We start from the raw sequence: 21,925 nt of genomic DNA on the forward strand, positions 1-21,925 counted from the left end.
GTAACAATAATGTATCAGCTCATGGCTGTGCTTCCAAGGAAATCACTGATAAATCTTTTTGATAATTCAGATTTGAGGGCAGGGGGTTGTCAGTGATGGTAACTGAAAATCAGGAAAAATGCTTTTGATCCTATAATTGTGGGAGTATTATATTTTGTTTGTTTGTTTGTTTTTGTTTTTCAATTTTCAACATTTCTATAAGCAGAGGAAAATATCTCCTTATATAAAATTAAAGGTCATAGAGTCCTAGCCGTTATATATCATTGTGGTTCAAATAACTTTTATTTTTTTGTGTGTGTGTTTTCAATTCAATTTTCTGGATTAAAATGGAAGTATAGTTGTTGTTATTTTTTTAAAAAAAAAAAAAAAGTTTATTTTAAAAAAAAAGTTTTTTCTTTTGAAAAAAAAAAGATTTTGAAGTGAAAGCACTGTTTTTAAACTGAGGAAGCAAACTACTTTGTTTAGAATCAAATTTTGATGAAAAAATCTTATAGTTGCATTAACTCACTAAGCAGTTTGGTTGACCAGAGTTTGTGCATCTTTCAAGGGAAACACGTTGCCCAAAAACATCCTCTGTCTCTGCTCATTTCTTCTGCTTCCTAAATCACTGTCAACATCTGCAGATGTCCGTTCTTTTTCTGTCTCTCTTGCCCATTTTCAGTTCTCAGATCCTCTTTTGCCAACAAGCCATATAAAATGTTAAAGCCTTTGTCTCTTCACTTAGGTATTTTTTTTAACTTCCAGTTTAGTCATATCTTCCATATTTCATAAAGTGCAGCCACTACTGGGCACAGTGTACGGCTCTGTGGCCAACTCCTTTCCCCACCATATATTCCAGACCTCTCTCTCCATGCCCCCTTCCAGCACATTTCCTTTCTATATTCCCTGTCCAGACTTCTCTTCAAAAGCCTTTGCCTCTCCTCCAAGCTTCTATCCATGGCCAAAAATCTTGCAGCCTCCCTCTCCTTAAGGACATCCAACAGTGCATTGGTTTAGCTCGTGTTTGGAGTTGTGCACTACCATTTCCAAGACCTAATTTCACTTGCCTATATTGCAGCAGTTTTATGGAGCAGTGATTTCATAGGTGAAGACAAGTGTGAAGAAAAGTGCAGTAAAGTGTGACCACAGGGACTGCACCAGTGACTGCTGTCCAGCCTAGCTGAATGCAAGCTATCTCCAGTTTGGAAGCTGTGGATACACTGGCACGAGGCTGTGTCCAAGTTAATAAGCCCTAATAAGCTGATGTAGCTCCACAGCTTCTGGACCAAACCTGACATACACTGTCCAGCTTGGATCACAAGCAGAAATGATATACAGCTGTCTATACCAGCCTATATAAACACACAATATAACTTTATTATTCTTGAACCTGCCTAAAAGATGATAGTAGTTACTACTAATTTACTTACAGCCTCCAGTGGGACTTGGAAATTCCTCATGCTTCTTACACATGCTTTTGGGAGCTTTTCTGGAGGGTTCTGCTACAGAACAGGCAATCTGTCGAGTGCAGAAATACAGTTATTGCCTCTTCCTTGGATTAGAGTAAACAAACAAAAAAAAGATGATTGCACAACAGCTTCTCTCTGATGCTGGTTCTGAGCACTGCAGAAGCGCTGGTGGGTTGGGACATCACTAGCTGGTTGAAGGAATTGTCAGGTGTAGGACTGGTACAGAGGTGCAGCTGAAATTTAATTTCCCCTAGAACCATTCTACACAAGCTGTGCAAACTTTCTTTAGCTAAATAAATACACTTAAAGACAAAGATTTCCCGTTTTCCTAGAAATACTCGTGGTAACAACTGCCTGAGCTTTTTCTCCTGGAACCTTAACAAACAGCCTGCACATTTGCATTTGCTCTAATAGTCTCAGCAGTAAACTTCCTTCCAAAAAGAGGGAAAAAAGGAAATCTTGTGTTCCCTGAATGCAGAATGAAATTACACATTCTCCCTCTGCCTCATACATACAGATACACAATTTAGTACTTTACATCTTCAAAGCGCTGCTCAAATAGGGACTAAATCATGTTTGTAAACTCTCGCTTTGGGAGACAAGTTCAAATGGGGCTTAAGTCCCAAATGAAATGTTGATGGTCTCAGTCAAGCTCCTAGTGGACATTTGCCACAAAGGCACAGCATTGTTTGCTTGTATTGATAACAATTAGTATTTTTGCTCTGTGTTACAGCACAGCCCTGATCAAAGACATGTTGTACGATGCACTGGGCATACACAAAATGAAAGACTGGCCCTGTCTCAAAATGTGAACAGAAAGAAAAGAGAAAAATAAAATAAAAAGATGGAAATGATCTGTTCTGTTTTGCAGAGGAGGAACCAGGGGCTGCAGTCCACAAATACAATTCAACTGATGTTTACTACTGTCCTGACTTGCTACCTGTTTTGATAAACCCAGGTAGAATTACTGAGTGGTGTGACCGTGGTCCCAGGGGGAGTCTACGTCAGACCCAGGAACAGAACCTAGCTCTCACGAGCCCAAAGAAATTGTGTTAACTGGAAGGTTACCCTTCCTCTCCAAATGGAGTTTAATGAATATAACACACTTCAATAGGTGTATTCATAAGAAGTTACCCATTATGGATGTAATGCATGAGTTTTTCTCTCTTGGAAATAGGTTACTCTTACTGGCCATTTCCTGGTCAGGTTTTGATGAGTCTCTTTCAGGCGCAGTTCCCATTGAAATAGGTTTTCCTGAATGAGGACTTAAGGAACAACTGAATAAAGACCTCTATAATTGCTCTATAATGATTAAATGGTTCCCATGAGCAAGGCAGTTCAGAAAGACGTGCTTTCACTTAGCAACATTCGCGCTGCCAAAATGAAATAGCCACATCTACTGCAGGCACAACTTAATTCATTATCGTTGCTGCTGTTATTGTGGCAGGCTAGAGACTTGGCAGGATCAGGCCAAGAGAGTGGTAGGCCCTGTACAAACACATTGTATGTGGCAGCCCAAGTCCACATGGTCTTGGGGGCTCTCAGGCTGCTCCCCTGTGTGCTGATATTGTGCCCCCTTGGGGCAATTTCTTTACACATGCCTTATTTTTGCCACATTTGTTTTGCTTTTGAAATGACATTTGGGCTCAAGTGTCAGTGATGCAGTTTGAAGGCAATGTTTCTACAGATGGATTGGGCTGGAGGGAAGATGGGTATATAAACTTAGTTTTGAGGTGAGGTACAAATGCAGGAGTGATCAGTTATTCAGGTCCCATAAAGTTAGCTGAAAACAGATGTTTTATTTCCTCATCTTTCCCAGGTGTTTTGCCTTTTTTATTATTATTTTATATATATATATATATATAGATTTATCTACATACTGAGGCTTAAGAGGAAGACAGGATTGGTATTGAGCTCTTTAGTAATGAAAAAAGAGAGGAGTAGGATAGCCTAAAGGGCTGATCAAAAGCCCACCTGAGAAAGTCTTGCCCTTTGGACCTGTGGATGCTGTATCTGGTGCCAGGAGCACTATGGGATGTTGGAGGCAGGCAGGGGATGGTGGGCAAAGGGTTGTTATAAAGCAGCAAAAAGAGGCCACAGGAACAGACCTCTCTTCTTAGGTTTTCTTGAGCAGTTTTCTGAGCAGCCTCTCATTGTGCAGCTTTCCCTAGATTTTTGAGGCTGTTTGTTGGGAGACTGGAGGCCTCTCCAGCTGGTTTAGAAATGCTCATCCCCCATTTGGGCACACAGGCCAGGCTAACGTCACCCAGTGAATGCTTGCGTTCCCAAAGGTAGATATGGCAGCCCTCAAAGTTGAGCCATTTTTGGATATTTGCCTTGAAACTGCGGTTGCCAGACAATGGAGTTGAATCTCTTGAAAATGAGACGCTCATAAAAATAAGCTATGCGTTGTCAGCTGTAAAAAGAGAGGAGCGTGTTGTTCCTCAGGGCCATATTCTAATCTCAGATGCACAGTGTGCATTACCATATAGCTTAAAAAAGCAGATATTTCCAAGATATCATGTGAAGTTGTGTGCGAACCTCTCAAAGAAACCAATATCCTTCAGGACTTTTTCAGGCACTCAAACACACCCAGCAATGACATGGACTTCTGACCAATGGTCCTTGGTTAAGTGGCAAAGGGGTAAAAAGGAGGCTGGGAAAGCCAAAGAGAAGTGTAGGCACAGAAGTGGAATAGGACTGAATTGGGGCTGGAAGCTGCTGAGCAGCATTTCACTTCTGAGAGGGGCATCTGGCTGCCACGTGGCTGGTTGTCCATCTCATGTTAATATAAAAAGACACCGCTGGAACAAAGGGCTAGAGAGTGTAACGAGTCCTGCAGTGGTACAGTAAAAACTCTCAGAGCCAGGAATGAAAGATAATGCATTTTGAGAGGCTGTGGGTTTTGTTTGCTTATTTGCTTTGGGTTGCTTTTCTGTTGTTGTTGTTCTCATTGGTCCTCTTTGCTTGCAACAGGAGCAAATAATCTGGGCCATTCAAGCCAGAACTAATTGGTGTCAACAACCGACTGGTGTCTGACCTCAGCCTAGCTGCTGGGAAACAGCTGCCAGCATCTCAAAACCCACCCTGACAGCCGGCAGTGCTCAGCAGTCACAGAAACACGGGGCCAGAAGGGATCTCAGGAGATTGTATAGTCAATGAGCGGGTGTCTTTTCTGTCCCTGCAGGCTGAATATCAAAGTCTTTATGCATCTAGGACTCCCAAGAGGGGAGAAACCTATGGGAGTCCTAGATGTGGGGGGTGTCAAGATGCCCCTAGGTGCCTTGCTGTGGGATGGGGCTGTGCTAAGGAGGGTTGTACTGCAGTGAGAGTTGGCAGCCGGGTCGGCAGGCCTTGCTGACTTTCCTCCAGGAGCTGCAGTGCTGGCCTGCCAAGAGGCTGTTGTGCTGCTGGGGTCTGGCGGGCAGCCCCGGGATGCTGGCTCCCAGGGGAGCTGCACATGGGCTGGGTGGGAGCCAGAGGGCTGCCCTGTGAGCTGGGGCATCTCCTGCTAGCAGCTGGGCTCGCAAGAGTTAATAAGGGTCCGGGTTAACTGAGGGTGCTTGTGAACACATGGTAGCATTTCTTGGCTTGGTAAATGTTCGAAAAACATTGCATGGGGCTGTGTAAAGCATGTGAGACAGAAGAGGTAAAGCTTACACCAGGGTGCAGGCTGGTGCCTGGGTGGTCAGATGTGGCTTTCTGCAGCTGAGAGCTGCTTGCCTCCATTTCATGTCATGTCTTGTGTTACAGGAGGGTGTCTGAGGTGGGAATGGCCCAGCGAAAGCTTTGCAGTTGGGCATCTGAGCTTGGAAGCAGGTAGGGCAGAGCAGCAGGATGCTCACCCCATTGTATGTTAACCCACATCAGTTTTCCCTTGGGTTTTGTCATTTCCTCTTGGGTGAAACAGGTAACAAACACAGATATGGACAGGGTTGGCTGCTCAGTGTTTGTATCTGAAAGGATTTTTGCATTCTTTGGGCAACCAATGTGGGCCAAAGCCCACATTCCACATTGTATGGAAGCTGTGATAAAGCCCCGTCATCCTGATGGTTGAACAGGTTGAGATTTTAGGGTATTTCCTTTGCATTTTCTCCTTATTCCCAACATCACGTCCCATGCCCACATATAGACCTTACCCAGCTTCTTTGCCTTTCTTCTAGGAGCTTTGCTTTCACAGGCATTAGGACAGCTGGGGAAGAGAAGACAATTCTGGCTGTGATAAGGAAGTGTCACAGTTTGGCAGGCACCAGAGTCAAATAGCATCTCTGAGCCCTGCTCCTAGAGCTCTCACACAAGCTAGCAATAAAAAGAAGACACGAGTTCGCCTTGCGCATCCTTGAATGCTAGTTACGACCCTCCGGGATCCATCTGAGAGGAATAAGCAAAGCCAGCTTCGTGACTCCATTTATCTCCGCCAGGCCTGTAAGATGAATCCAATCATGCCAGTGTCAAAAATTGCTGTCAGGTCTGGGAGATGAATATGGCTATTTGTCATCTTTGGAGATAAAAGCTCTGCCTGCCCGAGCACAACCATGTCTGTGCCAGTGCACAGGCCGCAGCATAGCTTTTTGTGGGGAAGTGGGTGCTGTTGCAGATCTCTCTCCTGACTCCACACAAACTTTTTCCCCATCTGCAAGGTTAACTAGCATAATCCATGCTAAAATGGTTCATGCTGTTGTGGCCTCTCAATGACTGGCTGAACTGGTGCGTGTCATGAGAGAACCTCTCCAGTAATCTCTGCCAACAGAGATACTGACCTCCATGGCCAGCAGTGACCTGCTGTCGTGCTGTTCTCCAGCCAGAACTGGTGCAGCTTTGACCTCCAGATCCTTTCCAGATCTTTTTGAAGAAGTCGGGGAAAATAAGTAAGAAAACCAAACAACGACAAGGTAGATTTTGATAGCAGCTAAAGGTCTGCACTTCACTATGTAGTCCTAGCAGCTCTCAAGAACATATTGACCATGCTTCTCTATAGCTAAACAAAACCCTGACGAGGAATTTACATCAGTTAAACTCTGTTAGGCCCAGCAGAGCACTTAGGTGGGTGTTGGAAGCCCAATAAGTGCAACGTGACTGCTCGTGCCCTTAGGATTGATCACATCTGACACTGGCTGCTGGATGTGGGTCTGAGCCCTGCCCCAGCACTGAGATCCCAAGGCAGGGATCCGTCTGCATGGGACTCACAGACGGGGAGAAAACACCCCCAAAAAGCTGTCGGTTCATTGCAGCCGCATTGGAAACATGAGGGACATGTGCGGGGAGCAGGGACAAAGTGAAAGTGGCAGAACAATGAGCTATTTTGAACACCTGAGAATACATTTGAAGAGAGGAAGAAAAAATAAAAAGAGTGAAAATTCTGAAGCAGTACTTGAGTGTGTTCTTTGCTGCTGCTCTTTGTTGTATCACCTTTCTTATTGATTTTTTTTTCTTTGCACTGAAAATATACATTATCTTCCAATCCTTCTTTAGTGAAGTAAATCTAAAATGAAAACAAACCACACATTTGGCCAACTCTGCCTTAAAATTACACATCAAGAACGTTTCCAGTGACAAATACTTTCAAGGCAAACAAACTGAAGAGAAATTAAAAAATCTCTGTGGGGCATAAATATGTAATTACACTCACACAGGGAGCATTTTATCAGGTAAACCATCCTACTTTGTTAATTGAAATGCTGCAGCACAAGGTTTTTTGACAAAGGGGCTGAATATGCATGCATATTTCTCACCGCTGCTGTTCCATTGCTCTCTCTCCTTTCCCTGTGTGCTCCAGTGATGGGATACTGATCACTCCTGGTTTCTTTGTTCCGACATCCTCATTTCTGCCACCTCCGCTTTATCCTGGCAGGGAAAGTTTTCCTTTCACTGGAGGCACCGGCTTGTTTTTTTTTGCTGTTAAAACAAAACAAAACCCCCCAAAATGTCTTGTTCTTAAATTACAGTCTCCAGAAAAATAAAACCTTGAGAATTTTTTTATTTTATTTTTTAAAAAAGAAAGCAGAAGGAATAAAAAGAACTCCAGGAAGCAGGTGCAGCTACACTGATGTAGCCCCACTAAAATAATCTTACCAGGGTGAAGAGGAGTTATGGGAGCAAGGCTGAAGTTTGGGATCAAATTGATTTGAGGTCCAGATACCAAGTCTTTGTTACGGAAGCATTTGTCAGTATTTAGTGGCCATGGGCAACACTCGGTGAAATATTTACGGGGTGATCATTTCCAAGAAGCATGGCTGCTGGCAGGCTATTTAATTGTCTAAACACAAGCTGCCCTGCCAGCTGTGGTGCTGCTCACCCATCTGCGCTGGCTCTGCCATGCCAGTTCTCCTGCCCTGAGAAGGGAGCAGGGCACATTCTCCCCTGGAAGAGAGCGGCACAGGGTAGCCCCATGCTCACACCAACTGCTAAACCTCACTCCTGACCAGCGTGCTAACTGTGGCACCAACAGGCAGTGAGGAGAGGTAGTGCCAAGCTTTCCGGATAGGGAGGCTGGCATCTTGTCTGGGTTCTCTTCACCCTACAAGCCAATGGAGGATAAGTTGTTGTTGTTCTCTTTTGTGCCCCATTGCCTAGTCTCGTCTTTCTGTTGTGTTTTTATTCCCTCTAAGAAACCATACAGTAGGTATTCCTGTTGCACAACCTTTAGCCAGTATTGTGTGGGGAAACTGAGAAAGGTTTCAATGTTTTCTTGATGCACCTGAGCTTTAAATGTTCTGTATTCCCTTTCTGCTTCATGCTTGTCTCTGCTTTTCTGCAAACACCCTTCACTTTCACAATCCTCTTTGCAATGCCCCACTAGAATAATCTTGGCTCTATGTTCAGTCCTTTGCCCAGACTCTGCTGTTTATTTTGAGCAGAAGATTGACCTGAGCAATAGAGGAACTGAGATTTCCAGCAGAGGGCTTTACCACACCATGTATCTCTCCAGGTGAGTCACAGACTGTCAAAAACACGTGTGTGTAACCCCCTTGAAGTCATTCCAAAATGGCCAAACTACATTCAAGCAATCTCTTAGCCTCCCTCTGCTTCTTTCCTCTGGTTAAACAACACAATATCAGGACTGTGTCCTCTCACAGGAGTGATGTGAGTGAATGACTAAGGATGGTGAGTTATTCAGAAACTAAAGCACTGTGGTTACAGACGAAGAAGTTGTCTGAAGACATGGGCTCCTGCTCATAGGGCCACACAACATAATACACGATTTAAGATCTGAGGTTAAGACATATGAGGAAAAGAGCTGAAAAATGAGCCAAGAACTTCTTGTCCAACCAGAGTCTCTTTCATGTCACAGGTGGGGCTAAGAGAAGAGTCAGCATCACAAATCCTATTCTCTGAATGGTTTTGACTAGGGAGTCAGTGAAAGCCATGGGTACATGCTGGGACTCTTTGTAAAGGAAACCAGGGTTCAGGGGAGGAAGGTTTGCACCCAATTCATACCCCCAAAATGCAGAATGTTCATTAGAACTTCAAAGCTGGGAAACATCCCTGGGTCATGCAGTTTATACGTGGTACAGAGCTGTCCTGTTGAGCTATAATGCTGGAAGTAGGAAGGGAATCAAGCCGAGCTTCACCTTTGCTACTTATTCTGGTATAACAGAAAATTTTAACCACTAGCATGTCTTTTCCCTTTTATTTTGTATTGAGGAAAGCTTCCCTATTTTCTCTCTAGAAGCATCCAGCATGAGACTTCCACCAGTGCTCTGCAGGACCTGGGTAGGCATGCGGATGCCCAACAGGTGGAATTCAGGTACTACGAAGACTTTTCTGGTGGAAACTGGAGCATCTGGAGAATTTTATTATCATAAGGATGAAGCACCAGCTTGGCAGGGATTGTAATCTAAATAGGCAAGTCTGCTCATGGCTCTAAACTTTGGTACACCGGGTTTTTTATCTGTGGTTTGTTTCATTGGACAAATGCTTGTGGCAATAGAATATTTGCCATTGACTCTTTGGTGTCCTTGACTGGTTTGTGTCCTTCCTGAGTCACATTTTACAGGGGTTCTTGCCCATCTTTTTCCCTTCCCTTTCTTTGTCTGTATTTTGAGCTGTGTGGTGGATGTTTGCTCAATAAACAATGTTTGAAGTCAGTCGTCTCCAGGTATCTGTGTTGACCGAAACCACTGTACTGTGGCAGAGAGTGCAAACAGAGCAGCTTAGTAGATTCTGTTATGGTTCACGTGGAGCCCTCAAACATGTCTGATGAGGATTTCCTTAGTGACAGATCAGTGGATGCTTGAGGGAGTTTGTCACTACATGATTGTTTCTACTTTATCACCATTATTGTCCTAAAACACAAGATTGGCTTATTTGAGTTTATAAAACACAAGTAAGGCATCTTGAACCGATTAGGCTGGAAAGCTGTTTTTTCAGACATTCATCTCTAATTCTCCACCCGGTGTTTTCCCAGGAACATCTTCCTTGGACATTTCAGCATCTCCTGAACAATTTGCAGGGCAGCAGTCCTTCAGATAGCCAAAGCACCCAGCACTGAAATTGAAGAGTGGAAATATGACACTGTGTTTTTTATTTATTTATTTATTTTATTTTATTTTATTTTATTTTATTTTATTTTATTTTATTGTTCTACAAATGACTTGGGATCTTGCTGAAAATTGGAATAGTAACTGGAATGCTGAAGCTGATGGTTTTGCCCTGACAATAAGAGACAGATTAGCTAGAAATTTCCAGTGGCTTTGGGTGACACCTTTTTCTTGCACTGTGATTTAGTACAGTAAAAATACCTCTCTCACAGTTTGTGCTTGGACGTTTTGGTATTTCAAGTAGGTAAATCTGTATCTGTTTCAGTAGCTTCATTCTCTTTCTTTTATGTTAATTAATACATCCAGTCTGGTTTTGTTGGGAGCTGTAACACTTGCTCCTGATGGTTTAGTAGGAAGGTTCAATTAATCCAAACTCTAATGCCGACTAGAAGTCCACCTGTTTGTGGCCATTTAAATTCCCTCAGTGACTTTGTAAACCAGATGATGAGACCAGGCAAGGGTTTGCCAAACTCAGACTTAGTCTGTGGTGCAGTTGTAGCTGGATGAAGTGCTGAAGTGCCAGTTGGATCATGCTATTTCCCTGCTATCCTGTCTCTTTTGAAGAATTTCAGGAACTCCTCAGAAAATGGAAAATGTATTTTCCATCTTTTTTTTTTTTTTTAATTATTTTTAATACCAAAATTTTTTCCATGGGATGTTGTCTTTCTATCTCTATGAGTTGTTTTAGCTGTTTTGTTTTGGTTTGTTTCCATTTGTTACCAAAGCAGGTCACTGCTGACTGTAGGACTGCACGTAGCTTTTTCACTGCCAGAGCATGCTAAGGTGCTGTGGGCACCCAGGTAATAGTGCATCCTGATTTTACATGTCTATTTTTTCCACCTAAGGGGCCTTGACCTACAGTGGACATTCTTAAATTACTCTTTCATCTGTGACTCCCAGATGATTGTGTTTCCACAGGATTTCTGCTTCTAAATGCCTCTCAATCCCATATCTTCAGCAAACCAAATTTGTATCTTTCCATGTTTCTCCCTTCAGTACCTTCAAAGAAATACCTTTTTATTTCTCTTTCCACTCAAACAGATGCTTGTTGCTTCATTTCACTTGGGCTCCTTTGCCTGGGTGCTACAGGAAACTAGAATCTCTCTGGGAGGCTGATTAATGTGATGTGTCAGTGTAAAAAAGTGTCCTTTGCATGGCCATCTCTACAAGGACTTTCCTTCTGGAGCCCTGCAGTTATGTGATTTTAATTGGCTTTAAATATGGGGAGATTATTTAATATACTTAAATGAAAACCACAGAGATGTTGTTAATACATAGGTTAGAAATTGGAAAGAAAAAAAAAAAAAGTGACTGAATTGCTTCTGAGCTCATACAGGCAAATTCACATTTACTTTCCTATGTACTTAATGTGAAATATACCAGAAAGTCCATAATTAGAAAATTATAAGGATTTAAAACCTGTATTGCAAAAATACATTTCTGTGGCTCTGAAGGTTGCAAGCATGCTTTCCATGTAGAGCTGTATGTTGCATTTATGCTGATTTAATCATTCATTAAACATTAGTAAGAGGCCAATTATGCTGTTCAAGAATAAGATGTTTTACGAGAAAATGACAAAAAGATACATGTAATCATTGAAATGCCAGTTTACAATCAGATAGGATGGGAAATAATCCCTTTAGCAAGCTTAAGCTTTTACATATTAATGGCAACATTGGGGAGAGTGGAAAGAGGGCTTTAACAGCCTCGCGGCCTTCCGGTCCTAATCAGAACGTGAGTGCCTACGATGCTCTGGACAAAAAATTAATGCACTGTTTTACTCTGTGGCAGAGACCACGAGGCGTGCTCTTAATTGCCCTCACTGTAGCTTAATGGGCATGGGTTTTCATATAGCTAGACTAACATAGGCAAAGCAGGGGCTTGGAATCTCATTCCGACTCTTGAAAGAGGTGGAATGTTCTGGGGAGGGAAGTGTGGAAGCAGGATGATTCTAAATCTCTGCTAGTACAAGACTTAGGAACACCAAATGAAACTCTTGGGTGTAGGTTCAACATAAACAGAAGGAAGTGGTTCTTCACAGTGCTGTTAAGTGGTAAAACCAACTCCTTGCTGCAGGATCTGATGGGTGCTATAAGCTTGCATAGGTTCAAAAAGCAAGTGGATACATTCATGGGAAAAAATAAATAACATTTGAGGACTCTTAAGCACAAACTTCATTTTGCTCTCAAAGTTTCCCATATGCAAATTTTTATACACTAGGAAAATGAGCTATGGAAACATCATTGTGTACAGATGTTTGGTTCATAAGCCTATCTGTAGCCTTTTACTTTCTGTGGCTGTTGGAGGCAGGATAATTAATTTTTAGATCCCATTATGTGACCTTGTCCAGAACCCTGTGAGAAAAACATTCAGAGTTTTTTCATGTATGGGATGCACCAAAGACCTAAAGAAGATGACATCCAGCAAACCATGGACTGCAGTGCTGGAGGGTCTAAGACTGCTTTGGTGCGCACGAGACCAGAAAACAGAAAAGGCTTCTTCAAGGCTAAGGACCTACAGAGGTAAGCTCAAAAGGAAGAAAACAAGGCACAGTGAAGCACCATGGGTAATTTTAATGTTCTCATGAACTCTACTCCAAAGAGACTCACCTCTGAATCTCTCTGGGCACTTTGTGTTTTGACCTCTTGAAGGCCAAGAGGTCCTGGGGCAAGAACAGAATACAGGAAAGACCTGGGTGAGCCGAAGGTGGCTTCCAGCTAAACTTCATCAGAGCATCGCTCCAGCTTCCCAGGGCCACGCCAGGCACGGTGTTCTCTGGCTGCTTTGCCCACTCCTACATCTGGCTGCCCAAACGTTCGGCCCCCTTTTCCCAAATCCAGTTGGTCAGCTGTCCCCGTTGCCATGCCGGCCTCTGGGCAACGGACCCGAGTGGTGCTGTTGAGAGGGAGAAAAATGTATTCCAGCGATAATATTGAAGGGTTACAGCTGCCAAACACACTGTGTCTGTGGAAACACCTGTTGAGTAGCTGTTGCAGTGGGAAGAGCAAGATGAAGAAAGACAGCTGTAAAAGTGCCAGCAGCAGTAGGAAGCTCTACCAAGACTGCTTTGTGCCAGTTAGAGATGTGCCAAATTATTTGGCTGCATTTCAAATATCTGGGTGTCCACTGCATTTGCCAGCTCGCACTCCCAGGGAATACTTCAGCATTAACACCACTACTGCCATGCTCCCGCTGCTCTTCCACTTTAATTTCAGTCTTTACATTTCTTTTTTTTTTTTTTTTTTTAATTATTATTATTATTATTTTATTTTATTTTACTTATTTCTAGTTCTTTCCCACCTCTATGGCAAGCAAAGGAAAGCCCAGTATTTGCAGTGCAGAGCCCCAAATAAGGGCTGGGATCTGCAGTTAGTGGGAAGACAAAGCATCACTAAAGGTTTTTGGCAACTGACTTGTGTGATCTGCTGTTATTTTTTTTTTGTTGTTGTTGTTATTTTTTTTTATTTCCTTTTTTTTTCCTTTTTTTTTTTTTTCCAGAGAATAATAATTTTATCTTTTACAAACAGTTTGGTAACCTGCACACTTCTACCTGCCTGTCTTGAAATCCTTGGAACTGCAGAACTCTGCTTTGGGAAGTCTGCAATGGGAATGGGGATGAAATTTGGAAGTTAGGCTGGCTAGAGGGCTGGTATGGTGGAGATACAATGGCAAAACACTATGGGAAAATATTTCCAAATGTTTCAGGTCTATTCTGGAGTGCTTATGCACCATCCATAGCACTGGTAATATCTGCTGAGGAATAAGAGAGCTCACAGCTGGAAGGAGAATTTCTCTCTTCAGAGAAAACCTTTCATGAATTAAAAGCACTCTCAACATAGATGAGAAACTGAGAGTTAAAGGAGTTGTAAAATAATAAAATAATGCTTGCTTTAGACAGTCTTTCTGCTAAAGTGCTCAAAGGATGTAGGTTGATGTCCTGGACCACACCCTCCCAGTTCTTCCTGCCTTCCTTCCCCGCCCCCCCCCTTTATTTTTAATTCCCCTTTTTCCCCCTTTTCCCCTTTTCCCCTAGTTTTCCTCCTTTTCTCTCTTTTTCCCTTTTTTCCCCCTTTTCCACTCTTTCCTCTTTTTCCTTTTTTTTCTTTTTTCTTTTCCCATTTCCTCCCCCCTTTTTTTCCTTTCCATCTATCAACATCACAAAAGCTCTGTAAAAAGGCCATAGTGTAAATGAATCAGTAGTCCACAACAGAGCCTAGAGGCATACCTATAGTTAAGCTTCTCTTTTTAAGAGTTTTGAAAGCCAAAATAAATGACTAAATGTTAAATAATTAAATTGTTTCTCAGATAGCTCCTGCCCCCACTTCTCTTCCTGCCCTGGTGAATACCAGACAGGCCAAGAGACACTAGAATTGCAGGGCACTGCTGTGCCTGTACCGCTGCTGCAGTTTCTTTGCTTTTCTGTTTGACACAATTGTCAAGCAATTTATTTATTTATTTATTTATTTATTGAAGTTCCAAAATCCTAAGAATGATCAAAAACTCCCCTGGACCAAGGAGCTCTTATTTTTCTCAAGGAGCTTTGCTTCTTCCCAGGAAGGTTTTATGTTAAACGTTTATGAGAAAAACTCATCTCCTTTGGCCTATTTATGTGTATTTCTGAGCTATCCTGATCAATGGCAGGTGATTAGCCCTGGGGTGGTACTTCTCTGTCAGGTACCATTGCTTTGCTGTTTGTAGACAGAGATGGAAGCAGGTTTAAGACACTTCTAAGACCCACTATAAGAGCTGGATATAAAAACCAAGTGCCTGGCATGAGGCTCATTTGGTTTAGTGGCACTTTTACCTGCAAAAGAGAAATGTATACCCTAATAGGTGTATTAGAATGAATCATCATACTCTGCCCATCGCACAATACACACAACCAGAAGGTTTGTCTTGTGGCTGGACAGGGCTGGGGATGTGGGGGTCAGGCACGGGATTGGGTTGGACAGTGTTGGTAACCCTCCCTACACCTTTATTTTCCTTGGGAATTGTAGTTTTCCACATGTTTTATGTGCCTTCCCTCGTTGGTTATTTTGTGGGGCAGGGATTCACTCCCTTTGTTTTTATCAAAGCATGATCCTACCTGAGCTAGGGCTAAATGGCTAAATCAAAAATCTTTCACACTCTTTCCCCTCGCAGCATGGTCCTTGATGATAAATCTCATTTATTAAAGAAAAATAAACCTATGCTTTTGTTGTTGTTTGAATGAGAGAAAATATCACATCATACAAATTGCTAGAAGCCCAAATACGTCCAGGAAAACTTATTTTTCCCCTGCGAGCTAACTTTCCAAACACCCTTTGGTCCAATTAGCTCTTTCTTTCCGCAAGCACCAGTCAACCTCTTCTGGATTGTTTAGGCCAGGATCAATATCTGAATTCCTGACTTATTCTGATTTTACCTGCAGGTCCAGGTCAAAGAGCTAGCAGTTTTACTTATATAGGGCTTGCAAGAGCCCATGGTTTCTCTCTCCTCCAAGACAATGGGGTAATCCTACAGAAATTCCTGCTCCTCTGTTCCTGTGTCTGTACTAATCAGAGAGCGAAGGAAAGAGCCATTTTCTCCCCGAGTTTTCAAACGTCCAGTGGATCAAGGAAGCTACAGCCTCTTGAAAACCCTCTGGCTGGATCTCGTAAATAATGAGAAAAGTCTCTGACTGTTGCCTTGGCCACATCAAGCTTCTCTCCAGACAACCAGAAAATGCATCTTTCGTATTAATCTTCCTGACTTTGATGCCAGATTCATGGGTTATGGTCTGCTCGTCCTGAGAAAATGTTATCTGAGTCAATATTTAGACAGAATAAGCCTTAATCACAACATAGTTATGCTTCATTAAAGAGGTTTTTCATTCGCTTCATTCGGAAAATAATGCAGAATGTACCAGAAGCAAACAAATTGGGTAGATTTCCTATTCATGAAAACCTTATTCTTCTTCCACAGAAATAAAGCGCTAATTACTTGTTCAGAATCCTTTCTTTTCTTTCTTCATAGGAGGAATAGGGATACATTTCCTTGACCTTGTTAGTGTAAAGACACTAGTTGGCTGGTGCCCAGTTTTCCTGTTGCTGGAGTAGACCCAGAGTGACAGACAGTTGTCCCCTTAACCCTTTCTTTAGGTATCGGGAAGGAACAGCCCCAGGCACCAGGACATGCTGGGGGCCACCAAGGTGGAAAGCACCCTGCTCAGGGTGACCCTGCTTGAGCAGATGACCTCCACAGGTCCCTTCCAAGCTCAACCGGCCTGTGATTCACCACCCTGAAATAATGTTCATCTACAATCCTCTGGTCACAAAGACTGTAGTGAAAAAAATAAAAAATAAAACTACTTTTAGGAGTGTCCCAGACCTTGGTGTGTTCCCAGGTCTCCCAGGACTGGATCCAGCTCAGGCTGCCTACAGATTCCACCTCCTCTGTAAGCTTCAAGGAACAATCCCCTGCCAACTGCCTGCCACATCCCCAGGGCTTGTTCCCCCATCTTTGGCCCCTTGGCATGACCACAGGGGCAGAGAGGGTAGGTGGAAGGGCTAAGACTTGCCCAGCAGCCAGTCCATTCACAGCTGGGCACATGCAGAAGGGCAGGGCATATCCAGATCTCAGGAGCCTGAATACGTAGAGTAGAGAGCAGGCATGGCAAATATGGCCTCAAAGCCCCTCTGCACAGCCATGTGGCCATATTACCATAGTAACTGACCATTCAGCTGTCCTTAATGTATTTCTTTATCCTCACAACATCCTGGCAAGGTAAAAATGTGTTTTTGTCTCCATGCAGCGCAGAGGAGCCTGTGCGCAGTGGTTCACCCAAGGGCACGCAAGCAGGCTGTGGCAGAGTGACGCTGCCATTTCTCCCACTGTCTGGAACAGCATGGAAATCACAGCGTTTTCCTTCTTTCTTGCAGTAAGGAAATAGGATGCAGCTCCTTCTTCCTTTGCTGTGACCCTCCATCCACAAGCGCAGACCAGGCTAGCAGTGGGGGAAGCTGCAGAGAAGCTGGTGGTGGAGGGGGGCCAAGCAGCGTCAGAGTCCGTCCCCTACTCTGGGGCATGGAAGAGCAGATGATTTTGCCTGCAGCGCTCATAAAAAAATTGATTTCTTTCATCTCTTCCCTGCGCAAAGGCCAGTGCTGAGCCTAGCAGATTATTCAATAACATCCCATAAAAATATTAAACTTCTATATCGGAACCAAATTAAAATTGTATTTCATGATGTGAACAAAGGTACCCAAGTCGATTTCGTCTCTCTCTCCCTCTTTTTTCAAATTTAATATCACACAGAAGAGAGAAATGAAATCTGTATTTAAATGGCTGTGGAACATTGTGCATTTAAAGTGCACAGCAAGTCACTCCCTAAAGCACTCCATATGATATGTAAATCTTTTGATCTTTCACAAAATGCATGAGTTCCATAAAGAATAATGAGTACTAGCTTGGGAAGTACAATATTGACTGTCACTGTAGTGCACTTAGCCACAATTATTATTTGCATGGCTTTTGCAACATAACTGGAGGGGAGAGTCCTGTGAATATTTTTAATGCATTCTAATAGCTGCTAAAAGAGATTTTATTTTATAATAGATGCATTCTTTCTTTTGGATCTACAAGCATTTTCTTTTTCAATTTATTCATTACATTTTTTTACTCTTTTACAAAAAAGCAGAAGAGCATACAAGTCCCGAGGAAAGAAACAATTGATGTCCTGCCCTGCCATTAGTTGCAATAAGGCAGGGAAATCAGCAGTAATGTTTATTTATTATTAAAGTCAATGAGAAATGTTTAACTTGATAAATCATCTTAGGAATGTTCTGCCTGAGGGAGCCTGAAGTGATAGTCCCCCTTTGAGGTGTATCCTAGAAGGGGCCAGATTCTCTGCAAGGTGTAAATGCCCAGAGATCCCATGGGATCAGCATCTCGGTGACCTCTGACATCAGTGGAATCTTTGGCATCAATCTAGCATGTTACCCTTGAGTTTCAGCATGGGAAGGATTTACATGCCCAGGCCTGGTGGCAGTGGGTGTTTGTTCCCCATGCTAGCAGTGGGGACGGGGAAGCTGAGCCATACAGTCTGCATGCTGAGCCTTTCCTGTGTTTCTTCCCAGCTTTCCAGGGATGCACAGCCCAGACCCTCTTGGAGATGGGCAGCTGAAACCTGCCTTCCAGAAACAGAGGTTACTCTTCTTTTCCATGAACACCAGCATCTTGTTTGTCCACTGAGCAGTTGTGAGGGCTATAAACTCCTGGTGTGGGAAAATGAGGAAGGAACAACTGCTGGAACTACCACAAGTACCAAAACTGAAGTATAATTAAAGAATTACCTTATTACCATTAATGCTTTCTGGTTTCCTCCCTGAAGCTCCAATATCTCTCTGAAGGTCTTTCCCAAGTAGCTTGAGGTATTGATCACTTGCATCACTATAAAGCCCAGAAGCTGCAGAGTGAGGACAGGGTTGGTTGTGTCTCAAGTAGACCCAGCAGGGAGATGGTTGCCACTGCCAGCAACACAAGAAGCAGCATAGCATAGCAAAAAGACATTGTGGTAAAGAAGAATATGTTTTAATGTTTGAAATGTTTTAATGCAGAAATGAAAGAGGTACTCAGTAAAGTCAGGTGCTCTTTTAGAATTGACTTCTCAGGGAACAACATCCCCCATATATGACAGTTCATGTGTGGGACCAGGCACCAGCCACCTCTTTAGTGTGCAGTTTGTCCAGTCAGCAGCACAGATTTATAGCTGAAGAAACAAAACATGCACCAAAATCAAATCCAAAAATTGGTCTGTGTGCTTGGTCACTGCTCATTTCATGTAAGACACCTTTCCTTTTCTCAGGCAAGGGTGATTCCTAATACTTCCTAATAATCTGGTCTCAGGGTCTAGTTTACCAGGACAAGTAACTTTTTGCCTTTTTGTGCCTCAGTTTCTCTGACTGTAAAATGAGCATAGTGCCATTTTCTTTCTTTGTAAAAGCACTTTGAGGGCCAGAGAAGAAAATGTAATTAATGTGATAGCTGAACAGGGATAGGGCATTGCAATAGACAGTTGGTCCTCTGATTTGAAGAAGGCTTCAGGAGGCCAGGGTGCTGAAGGAGTGTAGGACAATTTTTGAGCCTACCGAAGAATAAAAGACCATTTTTACACAAAACAGAATTTGTGATTTATTTTTTTCAACCTGTTTCAGATTCATCCCAACCTACAAATGATGCAGGACTTGAAAAATTATTTCAATTTTTTTGACGCAAGAAGGCGTCAAAATCCCTTTATTTCACTAATCAGTTTAAACTGACACATCATTTGGACAAACCATTGACATTTTTTCAGTGCTCTTATATGTAAAGATTTCACTTGTGCTTAGTGTTGAGCATTCAATAGATCTTTAAAGGACTCGGGACACTAGTAGAGTACAATTTACAGAATCACAGAATCACAGAATTTCTAGGTTGGAAGAGACCTCAAGATCATCGAGTCCAACCTCTAACCTAACACTAACAGTCCCCACTAAACCATATCCCTAAGCTCTACATCTAAACGTCTTTTGAAGACTTCCAGGGATGGTGACTCCACCACCTCCCTGGGCAGCCTGTTCCAATGCCTCACAACCCTTTCAGTAAAGAAGCTCTTCCTAACATCTGACCTAAAACTCCCCTGGCGCAACTTTAGCCCATTCCCCCTCGTCCTGTCACCAGGCACGTGGGAGAACAGGCCAAAATTTAGAGACAGGCCAAATTTAGAACAGGCCAAATTTAGGACAGGCCAAATTTAGAACAGGCCAAATTTAGATTTTGCTGAGGTAATTTTTTCCAGTTTATCTTTCTGGTGCTGATTTTCCCTACCTTTTGTAGTATGTTTTTTAGTTTCCTGCCTTAGAAACATTGTTCATGCACAAGAGCATTTGTAATGATGAGAAAAAGCCAATGGAGTTTAGGTTGAATGACTATATTGTTGCCTGCAGAATCACAGAATCAGATTGCTGATTTCAAGTCTTTCTTTTTTTAATCCTAGAACATCAGGATCTTTTCAAAAAAGTATTCCTCAGTGGAAACATTTGACAGGAAAAACCTGCACCAGTTCCTGCAAATCTACTGAACTCGTTTACCTGGTAAGACCTGTAGTAATTTCCCATAACATTGCCATTTATTATGCTCTGGAAAGGCACTATAGTGATTTCAAGAGGAGAAAACCAAGAAAGATTATTCATTTCACATCCTCATGCAATTCTTTTGTAGGTGGCTTTCAACTAAGGGTGATATTGGATTACATTCATTTTGGTTCTTAATAAACTAGTAAATCTCCCATTGTTCTATGTTGTCCAATTATAAAAGCAATGAATATGAGACTAAGCACTTCAAGATAACCGTAGCTTTAAAGATAGACAAAAAGCTTTATAGATTAGGATCAGAATAAAACTGCCATTTTTGTAGCGTTTTGATGAACAATATTTTGTGAATTAAAGCGTTGTCTCTTAGGAACGTCAATAAATTACTCTTTAAGTAGGAACCACTGCAGATCTCAGGAAGAGTTTCCTGATATCTAGGGTGCTGAAAAGGAAAGGAAGTAAATCCTTCCTAGAAGTCATTTCCTTGCTGGCTGAAGAGGTGATTATGGAGGGTATTTCTGTTTGCCTGTAGGAGTCATCAACTGGAATTTTCTTCTTGAACTATTTCTGTTGTCTTCCTGTTTAGGACATGGTGTCTTTTCAGACATGCTTCTTCATTACACTGTGTTCCAAGAATTGATTCTTCAGTACTTTATAAAGGCTTAATTGTCAATAAAAGCTGTCATTAGCATTTTGAAGGCAGGATCTGGGTATTTGCTTTTTCCTAAGCAAGGGTTTACAAAGTGGTCCAAGAACTGCTTCTGAGAGGTCTCTGGAGGTGATGAAGAAAAATAACATTAGCAACTGTTTTAAATATGCTGAGCAAGAACTGGACCACTTTGGTAAAATTTTAAGCTTCAAAAGTTGGGAAAAAAAATAAAAAAATAAAAAAATTGCAAATCACAGCTCTGAAAACCCCAGACTAAAGTGCTCAATGGGCTCATGAACAGGGATCTTTGCCTTGCTCAACCATAAAAATTCATGAGACCATTTACAGAAGCATCTATTAATCTGTTGATTGCCAGCAGATTATTTATCAACAAATCCTTAATGGAAAGTAAAGCCCTCCACCTGTTTAGTCCTCATAATCCTAACTTGCATACAACCTTCCAGAATTGTCATGTGGCATGGCTTAGTACTGAAAATTTGTCCACTGGCAGAGGAGAAGCAATGACGTATGGCTCTCTCCAGTCATGACACAGGATAAATGGCCCTTCCAGTTGTTCATCCTAGTTACATGTTGAGGCACAATATAAAGGGAACGTGCACACATACACAGATAGTTTGGTAGAGAGGAAAATAGATTCTGAAGAGTTGTATAAAGAGGCACATGGACAGATGAAGGGAATGTCTAGGTGTCTGAGCCCAGGCATCAAGCCTTTGACACATCTACGTAAAGTTCCAGCACACATCTGTACTCTTGGCTAGGGTTTTGATGAATTTTTGCGTCATGATACTATTACAGCCCCAGAGAGAGCCTGAATCCTGTCCCTGAATGCAGGGACATTGGACTTATGGGAGGGACATTGGACTTTTCAGGTCTGGCAACAGTGTTATCTCCATAGCTCAAAGGAGAAACATAGGGTGGAAGAGAAGATGCTTCCCTGCAGTCAATCCTCTCCTCACATCCATATCCTCTCACTGCTTACCAGGATTTCAAGCACCTTCATCTCTTCCTGGACTTCCATTCGAGAGGTAGCTGCTGGTTAAAAATAACTCTTTAGCTCAGGATTGTCAGTCACATCATGGGACCAAGCCTGAAAATGCAATCATGCTTTCTGATCAGTTCTGCTGGAACAACCTGTTGTCTTTTATAATAACATTTCCGTTGGGAATATTCAGATGCAGA

This window comes from Oxyura jamaicensis, chromosome 5, assembly GCF_011077185.1.
Source record: "Oxyura jamaicensis isolate SHBP4307 breed ruddy duck chromosome 5, BPBGC_Ojam_1.0, whole genome shotgun sequence".
Classification (NCBI taxonomy): domain Eukaryota; kingdom Metazoa; phylum Chordata; class Aves; order Anseriformes; family Anatidae; genus Oxyura; species Oxyura jamaicensis.